This window comes from Pseudophryne corroboree, chromosome 4 (genome assembly GCF_028390025.1).
Source record: "Pseudophryne corroboree isolate aPseCor3 chromosome 4, aPseCor3.hap2, whole genome shotgun sequence".
In the NCBI taxonomy this organism is placed as follows: domain Eukaryota; kingdom Metazoa; phylum Chordata; class Amphibia; order Anura; family Myobatrachidae; genus Pseudophryne; species Pseudophryne corroboree.
In genome coordinates this window covers 208838597-208854068 of record NC_086447.1, presented here as the reverse complement: position 1 = coordinate 208854068, position 15472 = coordinate 208838597, and the positions used below count along the sequence as shown (strand labels likewise).

Below are 15472 nucleotides of genomic sequence, written 5' to 3'. Positions count from 1 at the left end.
ATCACAGACATCCCCCCCCCCCTGGGTCTGTGCATAACTAAAACAAAACAGCATGCCTGCGTAGACAAGAGCCAACATAGCGAACTATGGGTGCAACCCCCCACCCCCACCCCCCAGAGGCAACAGGGGATAATAGAAATTACAAAGCCTACCCAAAGCATCGAGATAAACAAACGAGTAGTCCCTCGACCTGTCGTGCCTGTGATAACAGAGTAATGTAACTAGGATACTGAAATATAGAGGACAATGACCCCAGTTCAACACTCCCGCAGCCTAATGCCACATATTATTAACTAGCATTAAAGATAGGTCGGAGACTCAGGGATCTGCGAGAGCACGTCTCGCCGGGAATCGTCTATCCAGCCACGTCGTGGCCTCACGGGGAGTCGTGAAAAACTTCGTTTCTCCATCAGCCACTACTCGTAACTTAGAAGGGAAGAGCATGGCATACGGCAGGTCAAGTTCACGGAGCCTCCTCTTAACAGATATGAACTAAGCCCTGTCCTTTTGTACATCCACGGCAAAGTCTGGGAAGACTGATATGGGCGATCCATTCCATTTCAAGGGGCCCTTAGTACGGGCCAGCCTTAGGACTGTGTCGCGGTCTCGGAAATGGAGGAACTTAGCAATAAAGGTGCGAGGTGGAGCCCCTGGAGGCAGCGGGCGCATCGGAACTCTATGGGCCCGTTCCACGGTAAAGTAAGGTGAGAATTCCTCAGTCCCAAAAGCATCACGGAGCCATTTCACAAGAAATTCTTCAGGAGTTGAGCCCTCCTCCTTTTCCGGCAAGCCAACAAAACGGACGTTATTGCGCCGCAAGCGCCCCTCCATATCCGTCAGTTTTTTGCGCACCTCGGTCATTTGAGATTCCAAAACATCAGTGCGCCGACCCAGCGGGCCGACGGAGTCTTCGACATTAGATATACGGGTCTCAGCTTCGCCCACTCGCTCCCTCACCTGCTGAAGGTCCTGATGTATAATGGAGAGATCAGACTGCACTTGCCCAATCTTGTCCGCCAGACGCGTCTTGCTGGCATTCACCGCATCTAATACTCTCTGCAGAGTAGCATCGGGATGGTCCGAGGAGGCAGAACTATATGCAGGAGATGGTGGTGCAGATTCAGATCCAGCATTTTCACCCCCCCGACGCTGATTGCCAGGATTTCGGACAAACTTATCCATTGCGCCCGCCGCATTACTTTGGCGGCCGCGCACCATTTTAGACAACACGGTGTCGCTCTGCTCAGCCGAGCAAATATATCAAAGCAAATATAAGTAAGCAAGAGGGGGGCGTCCACGCCGACACCCTATAGAAAGGTCAGCGGGTTCAGGGCAGAGTATGAATATGTATAGTTAAACAGCAGGGCCAGGGGCTCCGGATATAACGTGCATCCGCCTGATGGAGCAGAGAGCTAGGTATTCCCCCTTAATCAGAGCCGTGCAGTGAAGATACAGAGGCCCCCGTACTAATCTCCAGGCAGGGTGAGTCCAGGAGCAGCCAGAGGTATGCAGCGGGGGGAGAGGGGGGAAGGGCACACGCAACCCAACGGATGTCCAGCCAGCCCAGATATGCCCCTACAGAGCCAAGTGTCCCTGATGGCTGCAGCTGGCAGGGAGAGATCGCAGGAGGTACACTTCCGGTCCCCCGGGCCCGCGGCAGCGGAGGGTGGCAATCCGGGCAGCCTCAGCTCTGGTTCTTGTCCCCCAGCAGGTGTACAGGGCGGCAGTCGAGCTCTCCCCCCTCCTCTCCACAGAAGCGCGGGCGGCGGTACGGAGCCGGAGCCGAACTTCCGGTCCCCCGGGCGGCACTCATCTGCGGCGGTGCAGAGCGCCCCAGGTGCCGCAGACTCCTCCAAGATCCCTGCAGCGGGCACTCGGGTGGCGGGTAGATATCCCCCTCACGAAGGGATGAGCAGCGGCGGAGAGCGGGAGCCAAACTTCCGGTCCGGGGTCAGCGCGAGGCAGTCGCTCCAACGCCGAGCAGGGCCCGCCGGGTAGATAGGGCTGCAGGAGTTAGGGGAATACAGGCATCCAGCCCAAATTTACTCCGGAGGGGCAGGGGGCATTCATGCAGGGGTGACCTAGATTTCAGACCCAGGGAGGGAGTCCAGGATGCAATTTCAGCATATATTGGCTGGAGAGCTGCACTGTGCAAGTGCTACTCCATGCTCGTCCAGGCCACGCCCCTTGTTCTCCATTTTTTAATGTGTGGAATTATATGCCAATAATATTATTATATCAATAGCAATGGACTACTGTACTGTACAACTATATACTGTTGGTCACCAAAATGCTGCACTGTACTACTATATATACTGCTCACAAAAATGCAGCTCAGATATGGAATGGATACTTGCAGTGACACAGCTGCAAGATACAGCAATGGCCTACTGTACTGTACAACTATATACTGTTGGTCACCAAAATGCTGCACTGTACTACTATGTATACTGCTCACAAAAATGCAGCACAGATATGGAATGGATACTTGCAGTGACACAGAGCTCCAAGATACAGCAATGGCCTACTGTACTGTACAACTATATACTGTTGGTCACCAAAATGCTGCACTGTACTACTATATATACTGCTCACAAAAATGCAACACAGATATGGAATGGATACTTGCAGTGACACGGAGCTGCAAGATACAGCAATGGCCTACTGTACTGTACAACTATATACTGTTGGTCACCAAAATGCTGCACTGTACTACTATATATACTGCTCACAAAAATGCAGCACAGATATGGAATGGATACTTGCCGTGGCACGGAGCTGGAAGATACAGCAATGGACTACTGTACTGTACAACTATATACTGTTGGTCACCAAAATGCTGCACTGCACTACTATTTATACTGCTCACAAAAATGCAGCACAGATATGGAATGGATACTTGCAGTGACACGGAGCTGCAAGATACAGCAATGGCCTACTGTACTGTACAACTATATACTGCTGGTCACCAAAATGCAGCACACTGAGCACAGATATTTGCAGCACACTGAGCACAGATATGGAGCTTTTCAGGCAGAGAACGTAGATATTTGCAGCACAGTGAGCACAGATATTGCAGCACACTGAGCACAGATATTTGCAGCACACTGAGCACAGATATGGAGCTTTTCAGGCAGAGAACATAGCCACGTCCTCTCCGTGCAATCTCCAATGCACGAGTGAAAATGGCGGCGACGCGCGGCTCTTTATATAGAATACGAATCTCACGAGAATCCGACAGTGGAATGATGACGTTCGGCCGCGTTCGGGTTAACCGAGCAAGGCGGGAAGGTCCGAGGCTGCCTCGGACCCGTGTAAAATAGGTGAAGTTCGGGGGGGTTCGGATCTCGACGAACCGAACCCGCTCATCTCTACTTAAGACACAACTATATTCAGATGTAGGGAAATTCATATATCTTCTTTCTGAACACTCCACCAATTCACCATCAAAGGTAATCCCCAAAAAAGAATTATAAATTCGCATATAGTGAAGTACAATTTTATTCTAATTGGTGTGCAAATTAGCGAAAAGTATTCAGTGCAAATAAAGTATTCAGTGCAATAAAATTCATGGGGTATAACTTCCCATATAATATATCACATAACCCCACTGGGTAAAAATAGCAGCAATTGATACAATAATAATCCAAATAATTTATGGGGTATCGCTTCCCACAATCAGGATAATATACCACAGAGGATATAAATAGCAGCAATCAATACTTAAAAATAATATAAAATCCACCACATTTCGACCATTAAAAACCAGATGGTCGGAACATGTTCGAAATATAGGAAAGGGACTCAATACGCACTCCGTCTCTAATCATTTTAAGGAAAAACATAATAGTAGATGTGATGGGATAACCAGTGTAATAGGGATTAAAGTAGTCCAGAAACATTGGAGAAGAAATAATGGGGACGAATTGTTGGCACAAATGGAGATGAAACTGATTTATGAGATGGGAACCTTGAGCCCTAGGGGGTTAAATCTCGATTTTGAGCTTAAATGGTTCCTTTGAGAATATGGTTTTATGATGTTACTTGCAATTTTACTAATTTTCTCCTTTTTATAATCACAATATATATTTCTAATGGTGCATATTATGTAATTTCTACTATTAAAATCCATATGTCATCCGGAAATAGAGCTTTGAAACGCATCCTGCGCTCCACACACCGGAAATCAGAGATCTGCAAACACACCTCATGCTTCCGTTTTGTGATGAAGCGCACATCAGTGATTGCGCTCCATACACCCGGAAGTTAAGGAGATACAGGGAAGAATATTAGAACAGATGGTTTAACATCCGGACGCGAGGGACACGTGATCGCGGCATACAGGAACCGGAAGTGTGGTGCGTTCCACGCTGTGGAACGCACGCGTCTTCATTAGGTTTTTTAACTATTTTTAAATATATAAATCAGCCGCAGACCATCATAAATGGACAGAAATAACTTTTATTAATATAGTGAGGATCACAGAGGGTATCTAAATAGAAATAGAAGCCTATAACCAATCATGGAACCTCATCCAATCAAAGCACATCAAATGGTATATAAATACCTATCAGTACAGATACACCACACACCTTGAGGAAGGCTTACATACAGAGCTGAAACGCGTTGGTGATTGATTGGAGGGACCTTCCATGACCAGAGGGGAGCAAAATCAGCCGAGAATCTGCATGCTTTGATTGTTGCTGCTAATCCCGGGAGGCAACCTTCCATGCGAATTTGGGTGGGCGAGTTGACACCCCATGAAATCTGGTACGCAGGTCCGCCTAATCAGTGGTGGATTTTATATTATTTTTAAGTATTGATTGCTGCTATTTATATCCTCTGTGGTATATTATCCTGATTGTGGGAAGCGATACCCCATAAATTATTTGGATTATTATTGTATCAATTGCTGCTATTTTTACCCAGTGGGGTTATGTGATGTATTATATGGGAAGTTATACCCCATGAATTTTATTGCACTGAATACTTTATTTGCACTGAATACTTTTCGCTAATTTGCACACCAATTAGAATAAAATTGTACTTCACTATATGCGAATTTATAATTCTTTTTTGGGGATTACCTTTGATGGTGAATTGGTGGAGTGTTCAGAAAGAAGATATATGAATTTCCCTACATCTGTCTTACTCTTGCTGGTCAAGGTTGGATGAACATAGCTACCTGCCATTGGATTTTATCGAAAATTGTCGTGAGCTGACCCAGGGAGCGCACCACAGCAAACCCAAGAACTTTCTAGAAACTGTAAAGGACTAAGGTGACAGTCCTGTCTGTTTGGTTGCTGCACCTTTGTATTGAAGCGCCATCTTTACATTTTTCTGTTGTACAACTATATTCAACTTTGGTAGAATAATAAGAGTAATGGTAAAACTTATCTTTGTTAACGCTTTTTCTTCGAGGTCCATAGGATCCATAAGGATGACATTGGGGTATGATGGTGGAGACTAGGATCAGGCACTAAACAATTAAGCTTTTGAGCTCCAAAGATGCACTGGTCTTTCACACTCATACCCGCCCATAGCTCAGGCTCCTCAGTTTTGTTAATAAGTCCAAGGCAGGAGCTGGAGAGGAGAGAAGGAAGAATGGTACACACAGGAAACACACTCTCACACCAAGGAGACAGGAACCAGTGACTGAGAGAAGTAAACCATTGAAGCTAGGTGCGTTAGGGTGAGTGACATGTGACTCCTATGGACCTCGAAAAAAAAGAGTTACCATAACCCTTATTTTCTTCTTCAGGGTCCATAGGCATCCACAGGGATGACATTGGTGATGTCCCAAAGCAGTTGAACTAGAGGGGACGCTCCTAAGCTGAGAGGAGAACGTTGTGTCCATATGTAGCGTCTTGAGAGGCAAACATATCAAAGGCCTAGAGAACCTAAAAAACATTTGGACAGAAGACCACGTGGCTGCCTTGCATAGTTGTTCAGCAGACACGCCACGACGGGCTGCCCACGAAGGTCCCACAGAGCGAGTAGAATGAGTAGAGACTGTATCCAGCACAGGGAGGTCAGACTCTGAGATGGTCATGCAAAGCCATCTGGCCAAAGTCTGTTGGGTAGCTGGCCAGCCACGCTTGTGGAATCCTTATAGGACAAAGAGATGATCCATTTTCCTTATGGAACTAGTATGGCTCCCAAGTCTGAAACCCCTCTTGCCAAGGCTATAGCTAAAAGGAAAAGAGTCGTTACCATTTGAGGTCAACGGAGTCCAGCGGCTCAAAGAGTGACTTCTGTAATTCATGGAGAACTAGAGACAAATCCCATGGAGCCACTGGGGGGACAAAGGGAGGTTAAATCTGCAGTACCCCCTGAAGGAAGGTATGTACATCCGGCAATGGAGAAATCCATTCCTGGAACCAAAGTGACAGAGCCGAGACCTGTACTTTAAGAGAAGCAAGGAGTCAGAGATCTAAACATACCTGGAGAAAGACAAGGATTCTGGGAACCCGAAAAATCAGAGGATCATATAGTGGTTGAGCTCACCCCTGGAAATAAATATGCCATATTCGGTAATAGATACGGGCCAAAGCAGGCTTCCGCGCCCGGAGCATTGCCTTAACGACAGAACAGTAGAAACCTTTAGATTTTAAGAGGGATGACTCAAGAGCCACGCCATCAAAGACAGGTAAGCTAAGTCCGCATATAGACAGGGACCCTAAGACAAGAGATCTGGTCGTAGAGGAAGTAGAAAGGGGACATATATGGATAGACTGTGGAGATCCATAAACCAATAGTGTCTGGGCTAGGTTGGAGCTATCAAGATCAAGGTGCCGCCTTCCTGCTTGAATTTGCAAAGCACCCTGGGAAGGAGGGAGATTGGAGGGAAGAGGTACGCCACATGGAAAGGCCATTTCACCTCCAAGGAGTCCATGAAGGCTGCTTTGGGGTCCCTTGTCCGGGACCTGCACATTGGAAGCTTGTAATTGTGCCATGAGGCCATCAGGTCCACTTCCGGAAGACCCCATTTATCTACCAGAAGCTGGAAGACCTCTGGATGTAGAGACCATTTGCTGGCGTGTACATACTGATGACTGAGGAAGTCTGCCTCCCACTTGAGGATCCCTGTGATGAAGACCGCGAAGATGGTCTGGAGATGGTGTTCGGTCCAGTTAAGAATTTGTGCCACTTCATCATTGTTGAGACACTGTGAGTGCCACCCTGGTGATTGAGATAGGCCACTGCCGTGGCGTTGTCTGATTGTGTTTGGACAGGACAACCGTGAAGAATATCCTGAGCCAGAGTAAGGGACCTGTAGACAGCTCGAAGTTCTAGGACGTTGATTGGTAAGCCTCTCTCGGCGTGAGTTCAACAGCCTTGAAAGGTGTGATGTCTGGTGACTGCTCCCCACCCAATCCGGAATCCAGAATCCATGTCCCTAAAAGGTTGAGTTTCTTTTACGCTCTTCCCACGAGCCCACCCTACCTGCCCACCATGCTTCGGTTGCAGTCCAGGGCTGCTCCATGTGACCCTGCTAGCCAGGACTCACGGTACCCTGCCAAAAGATCCCTGCCGTGGCTGGAGTTGCAACGCCGGCAGGGGTGATGGAACAGCAGTGCTGGTGTCCAGAGAACAGCCTAGCGCTGCTTGCCCACTAAGAAATAATACAAAGAAAAATAAATCAATAAAAGTAAAGTTTAGACTACTTAAAAAGCAGCCCCACTGTTATAATGGTGACCCAGCTCTTGCTGGCACCAAACGAAAACGGAGAAGCCAGAGCTGTGGGCGGGGTATGAGGGAGAAGGACCAGTGCATCTTAGGAGCTCAAAAGCCTAACTGGTGCCTGATCCTGGTCTCCACCATCATACCCCCAATTTCATCCCAGTGAGTGCCTATAGACCAGGCCTGGCCAACCTGTGGCTCTCCAGATGATGTGAAACTGCAAATCCCAGCATGCCCTGCCACAGTTTTAGCATTCCCTAATAGCAAAACTGTGGAAAGGCATGATGGGACTTTTAGTTTTACAACAGCTGGGGAGACCAGCTGGTTGGCCAGGCCTGCTATAGACTCTAAAGAAGAAAAAGTATTAATTCAAAAAAATGTGAGTCTTTAAAGTATACCTAGACACATGGAACTACCTAATCCAAAATTAATTATTCAGTGCCCTGAATTAGAATGCTACAAATCGGCAAAAGCAGCCGTACTCTTCTGATCCTGTGAACCTTCGTGCAGCAGATATGGGGTGAATTCAGCAACAGGCAGGAGAGTTCCTCCTACATAAATTGATGCAGTCAAGGACTCCATAAAATCGGTCTGTGTCTGGCACTCTATGCCAGATCAGGGTGTTCATCTGACCTGTAAAGAGCTTCATATAGTTTGTTTCTGCTCCTGGTTGGTTTCTTTCTTCTTAATGAAGTCCCTTATCTAGTCGCTTAGCTCTTTTAATCAGCCATTTAAAACAAATGGCCTAGAATATAGTCTAGCAGGGAATATATATGTACAAACTTTTGTGTAGAGCTTGCAATGACATCTCTAATCTATCTTAATCTCAGGGTTTTTCCTGCTTTACTGGGTCATCCAAACAGATATTAGCTATAGCAAAATTAGTGGCATCAATTGTGTCAGGAACTGCCCAAGTGTGTCTGCTGAACCGACAGTAGGTGTGGCCTATAAATTGCCCTGGAACCACAGGCCACTGCTGGAGCATAAGTACTCTGAACAGGCTTTACGTGTGAATCTCAGCCTCTTGCCATGATTGTCAAATTAGCACGAACGTTGACGTAATTCACACAGCAAAAGCAAGGTAGTTCCTCACTTGTCAAGATCACCTTAACCCACCGTTCTACTGTCTACAGGTGCCAAGAAAGCATTTGACAGGGATTACTGGCATTTCCTAACTGCTTAAATACACTGGGGATTGGTCAAGTGATCCCACCCTTATGGGTCCCTCACATACAGGATTACATTAAATGTCTGTCACTGACACTGACCACGTTAATCAGATAAGAATCAGGCCAAGAATGAAAATGTGCTTTTTGCTGATAATAATTTTTTTACTAATAATAATAAATAAAAGAAAAACAACGCAAACTGCACAACAAAAGAATTCACTGTACAAAGACAGAGAGGGAGAGAGAGCAATAACAGCTGATTACCAAACTATACAGATGTAGCTTGGTGCTGCTACACCATACAGGCATCCTATTTGCGCAAGTAGCGCAGGTTGGCGATGTAAGGCATGAAAAGGCGCAAGAGGATCCACAGCATGCAATACACAGCTTCACCGCTGGGTTGCAATTGTTCCACTAATGAAAACTATAGTGCAGTGCCTAATGGCAGCGGATGGATATGGCACTACAGAATACTGTGCACTGTAGCAAGCCCTGACAAGCGGGCCAGTGCACAGTAAATACAGTAGTTCTTTTTTAATACAATAATACTGCAGGGCGAAGTACGAAATCACCGTAATGGCAGACACCCAGTGACAACATGCCTTACAACTGAACTCCCCCTCTGGTGCGCTCTATAAAATTATCCCTACATTAAGTAGAAATGTGAACACAGAAAAAGATTTGCTCCGTGTTTCCAATGTACACAAAGAAAAGCACAGTTCAGAGTTCTACACGGCTCTCTAAAAGGAAAAAATCATTATAATCAGTTGGGACACACAGCACTATAAAAAAAATTACAATTAGCGACTTCACTATGTCACTGCAGGTGTCAGTCACCTGTCTCTGTGGCTTTCTTGGCATAGTGGTATTGCCGATGGTTACCATGCCCGTGAGCTAAGGTCCCGCAAAGGACCATAACGTATATATTGCACTCACCGGAGACTCAATTCATTACACTGTGACTGAACTACATGCCACACGGAGGATAGATAGGCGTGGCTACATCTGTACATCAGGGGTATCCGGAGCCCAGGTCGACACCAAAAAGGTCGACATACCTTAGGCTGACACCTGCATTAGGTCGACATGAACAAGGTCGACATGGAAACGGTCGACATGAGTTTTTCACATTTATTTTCATTTTTTGAAGTTTTTGATACTTTACGATCCACGAGGACTACAATTGGGAACGGTAACCTGTGCCAAGCACAGCGAGGCACCTTGCCTGAATCGCGAGCCATGCGAGGGGACACGGTGCACTAATTAGGCTTCCCGGTCACTCTACGAAGAAAACGACACCAAAAAAACATTAAAAACTCATGTCGACCTTTTGTCCATGTCGACCTATTTCAGATGTCGACCTAAGGTGTGTTGAACAATTGATGTCGACCTTTTTGGTGTCGACCTGGAGTCCCATACCCACATCAGGTGTCAATGCACATTACATAACTACCAGGAGTACAAGACTGGACTGTAAAAAATTTAGATGTTGTGGCTAGTGTAACAAACTCACAATTATACCAATAACAACATATTCTGTGATATTTGCTGCTAGCCTTTCTGCTCGTGTGCATAAATCTCATTTGGTGAAACTGCGAAAGGTACTTTAGCAAGGGATGTCAGATTAAAGACTTACATAAAGATTATTCAGATTTTCATTCAAAGACATTTGTACAGTATCCTATTACAAAACCAAGGAGAAACCAGCAGGATATTTTGAAGACAATTACAAATCATCACCCAAAATGTATTAATCAAGGGACAGAAACAAAACATATGCACTTCACCTGTTCAAATGATTTGAGAAAATGATCCTTATATAACTGCCCACTGCAATGCTCCAGAATGTAACATTATCTAGTTTAAGCAGTTCAACAAACTTACTATTAGACCATAGGGCAGTAGCAAACATCTGTTAAAGGCCCTACACACATAGCGACCCGCCGCCAAGCTGCCCGATGGCCGAGACTGATGACTCGGCAGCGGGGGGGGTACGGGGGGGGGGAGGTGACGGGGAGATTGAAATTTCTCCACTCCCCCAGTCACCCGGCTCCATAGCACTGCATGCTAATATGGACGAGATTGTTTATATTGGCCTGCATGTTTAAATGAGCCGGCACCAGCGATGAACGAGCACGGGGCAGCGCATTGTTCATCGCTGGTGCTTACACACTGAAAGATATGAACGGTATCTCGTTCATTAATGAACAAGATCATTCATATCTTCACTGGTATCGACCAGTGAGGAGGGCCCTTTAATGTGTTCATTTATCCGCTGCACACGGCACGCATCTAAGAACGATTCAGTCATATGAGTGTCTTTAGAATCCATGTTTTACAACTTCCACTATTCTGCAGATCCAAGGAGGCAGTCATGCTATCCCCTCTTAAACAGTAGGTCTCTATAAAAGAGCTTCTATTTCTATTTTCAGCAAATGCAAATTTCCTCACACCCCTAGTAGGGAAAATTACCACAACTCACAGAAGGGTCAGATTCAGTGAGCTTTGGTCAGGGCTGGATTAAGGTCAGTGGAGGCACCTATCAATAAAATGATCATAGTGGTATACTGGCGATATACACAGTTTCTGTCCATTTGAACTTCCACTTTAGCATCTTACTACATTTGCTGACTTGCTATATAAATATATATATATATATATATATATATATATATATATATATTTCAATATATATATATATATATATATATATAATTATTATTTTTTTGACACTCACATTCCAATGCTATTTTGAAAAGATGCAGGACCAGCACTCAGCCCCTGAGGAAAATCACCCGTGCGTGGTTGAAACGGCTGTCGGGCCGCTGTTTGTGTTACCTTTCTGCTGATGGACTGAATAAACTTTTCCCTGCAAAAACGTGAGTGCTAATCCTACATCCTTTCAAATTACCATTGTAGAGTGAGTGTCAATGTTTATCCCTTATGGACCCTGCACCGCGACCGTTGATATATCCTTGCCAGTGTGTCCTGGAACTATATATATATATATATATATATATATATATATATATTGTATGTAAATATATACACACAGTCATTGAATAGACCGGCACTCTGTATGGATATGCAGAAGAAATAACCTGGATTCAGTGGTCACAAATTCCAACGTTTCGGGGGCCTGTAGCCCCTATGTCAAACCTTGTCAGGCCACCCAGGAATGTTGGAATGTATGTGGCCACTGAATACAGGTTATTTGCCTCACAGGACTCCGAGTGCCGCTGTCTACTAGATAGATAGATAGATAGATAGATAGATAGATAGATAGATAGATAGATAGATAGATAGATAGATAGATAGATAGATAGAAAGAAAATATGAAACAAATTAAATACAGTGCTAAAAAAAGAGGTAATCTGAGGTGGTTAAGTATAATCATTGTATAACAACCAAATACACAGATATATTAAACACCAAACTTGATTGATATTCTATCCACTTAATATACTTAGATTACATTGGTTTAATTTGTCATTAAAAAAATACAGTTCTTAGCAGTATAGTCAAACACTATGTATTAATATATTAAAACTAGGTGCTTCATCGCGCCCTACGGGCGCTCTTCACACCGTCGGAAGGGGCTGCGCCCCTTTAACCCCTGCAGAGACGCGGGGCGCCAGGGAGGGGACGCAGAGACGCGGGGCGCCAGGGAGGGGACGTAGAGAAGCGGGGCACCAGGGAGGGGACGTAGAGACGCGGGGCACCAGGGAGGGGACGCAGAGACGCGGGGCGGCAGGGAGGGGATGCAGAGATGCGGGGCGGCAGGGAGGGAACGCAGAGACGCGGGGTGGCAGGGAGGGGACGCGGGGCGGCAGAAACGCGGGGCGGCAGGGAGGGGACGCGGGGCGGCAGGGAAGGGACGCAGAGATGCGGGGTGGCAGAGAGGGGACGCAGAGATGCGGGGCGGTAGGGAGTGGACACGGTGGCAGGGAGGGGACACAGAGATGCGGGCGGCAGGGAGGGGACGCAGAGACGCAAGGCGGCAGGGAGGGGACGCAGAGATGCGGGTGGCAGGGAGGGGACGCAGAGATGCGGGTGGCAGGGAGGGGACGCAGAGATGCGGGTGGCAGGGAGGGGACGCAGAGATGCGGGTGGCAGGGAGGGGACGCAGAGATGCGGGCGGCAGGGAGGGGACACAGAGATGCGGGGTAGCAGGGAGGGGACATGGCGGCAGGGAGGGGATGCAGAGATGCGGGGCGCCAGGGAGGGGACAGAGGCAGGTTGGCAGGGAGGGGACACGGTGGCAGGGAGGGGATGCAGAGATGCGGGGCGGCAGGGAGGAAAAGCAGAGACGCGGGGCGGCAGGGAGGGAACGCAGAGGCAGGGAGTGGACGCGGGGTGGCAGGTAGGGGACGCAGAGACACGGGGTGGCACGGAGGGGACGCACAGACGCGGGGCGGCACAGAGGGGACACGGTGGCAGGGAGGGGACGCGGAGACGCGGGGAGGCACAGAGGGGACACAGTGGCAGGGAGGGGACGCAGAGATGCGGGCGGCAGGGAGGGGACACAGAGACGCGGGGCGGCAGGGAGGGGGTCCAGAGATGCAAGGTGGCAGGGATGGGACAGAGGCAGGTCGGGGACACGGTGGCAGGGAGGGGATGCAGAGATGCGGGGCGGCAGGGATGGAACGCAGAGACGCGGGGTTGCAGGGAGGGGACGCAGAGAGGCGGGCGGCAGGGAGGGGACGCAGAGGCAGGGATGGGATGCGGAGCGGCAGGGAGGGGATGCGGAGCGGCAGGGACGGGGCGCGGAGCGGCAGGGAGGGGGCGCGGAGCGGCGGGCGGCAGGGAGGGGACGCAGAGGCAGGGAGGGGATGCAGAGCGGCAGGGAGGGGGCGCGGAGCGGCAGGGAGGGGACGCAGAGACGCGGTGCTGCCTGTGCATTCTCTCTTACCTGTGAGGTTGGTGCAGCGTCCACAGTAGCAGGCGCGCTGTCCCCCCGTCTCTGGCCTGTGGAGCCGGCAGCCCAGGGGCCCTGTGACGTGCAGTCCGGGTCTCTGGGGATGGTGGGAGGCAGCGTTGTATTAGGTGTGCGGAGGAGGCGGCGGGTGTCTGTATGCGGCGCAGGGAGGGCTATGAAGCCTTCTCCTGCGCCACCCGTCCCTCCTAATGCGTATGGCGGCGGCAATCAGGCGCGGGTGATGCTGACCTGTAACCACACTGTCTTCGTCCGTTGTGCGGACGGCGTCTGGCGGGACAGTGGGTCCCAGCCGCGGCTGCAGTGCGGGAGCTGGCTCTGGTGGTGTGTGGAGGGCGGGAGGGGTAGTGCGGCCTGCGGCTGTCTGGTCGGCCGTGGTGCGGGCAGCGGGGCCCGGCTACCGCGTCCGTGCCGCAGATGGCTGGGGGAGATGCTGGGCTTGTGCGGAGGGTGGGATCGTTATGCGTGGGGTGTGGGGGTGTCTGGGCCGTCAGTGGCTGCATGTGGGAGCTGGTGGAGGGTGGGTTTGGGGGTGTCTGGTGCAGGTGGCATTGGGGTGTCCATGGTTACCTGGCACTGTGGTATCCCCTGGCGGCTTCTGTGTGGGGATGTTGGGTGGATTATGTGGCTGCTGCTCCGTTCTGCTAGTGGTGTGCTAGGACAGGGCAGGAGCTGCTAACTCCACCCAGGCCTGTAACTCCACCCACCACTGTGACTCCGCCCAGCGTTAGAGGGCCAGGCACAGACTTATAATAAGGCAAATATATAGGAGATAGATTACATGATCCAATAATTTGGCTCTCATGATGATACTGTATATAATCAAATCAATGAACACTCAGCAGCTGGATAATTTGTTGTTGTTTATGAGTCAACTTGATTCCAGTGCCTGTTTCTGTAGAAAAGCCAATATATTATATACATCAGAGCATAGCTGTGACGTGCAGTCAGGGGAGGCAGGGGAGGCAGTGCCTCCCCTGCCATAAATGATTAGAATAATATAAAGAAGATACTTAGGACACATATTCTGTGTCCTAAGTATCTTCTTTAAATTATTCTAATTATTTTAATACATTTAGTTAGATTGGGAGGCACCGATAGCAGTGCCTCCCGTAGATACTGGGAACGGGGATAGAGCGGGGGGCGGGGCTAAACTCTGGGCTGAAAAAGGCCATTGAAAATAGCAGGGAAAGCGGCACTAGTATAAGTGCCTCGATGACAGGGACACCATGCCCTGTCAGCGAGGCAGATGTGATTGGACAGCGGATCCAGTGCTGGATCCGCTGGTCCAATCACCCACACGCAGCGGAGGGACAAGACAGATGAAAATAATTACGGCACTTCTTCTACCTCCCCTCACTGCTGCTGGTGGTCGGGAAGCCCGACAGTAGCTGCGCCAGTGTATTTAGTATGGTCGCCCGCAGCAGCCGCCTCCGTTACACTGAAAGCGAGAGGCTTGCTGCTGCCATGTAGGGGGAGCAGCTCCTCTCACTTGGCTGTCATGGTGCGGCCGTGGCGAGGGGTGAAATGTGGATGTAGCGGCGGCGGCACTGTCTTCACTCCCCACAGCCCTGCAGCAGTATATCCCCAGGGGCGAGCGGGTGAGAGTATTCAGGTGTTCATTTATAATAATATTGTGCTCCTTGACATGCGTGAGTGCAGGTGGTGAGGGGGTTTGATGGTG

General features: G+C 48.9%; 1 long non-coding RNA gene across 2 annotated transcripts in view; it reads right to left on the bottom strand.

Moving 5' to 3' along the window:
• Window positions 1–14698, bottom strand: part of LOC134909222 (uncharacterized) — a 60518-nt gene extending 45820 nt beyond the window's left edge. The window contains exons 1-2 of one of the 2 annotated variants that reach the window (XR_010175867.1): window positions 14359–14698; window positions 13765–13867 (exon numbers count right to left, since the gene is read on the bottom strand). This is a non-coding gene — a long non-coding RNA (uncharacterized LOC134909222). The remainder of the gene's footprint in view (window positions 1–13764; window positions 13868–14358) is intronic. The other variant, XR_010175866.1, reaches the window with a different exon arrangement.
• Between the last annotated feature and the right edge of the window lie 774 nt (window positions 14699–15472).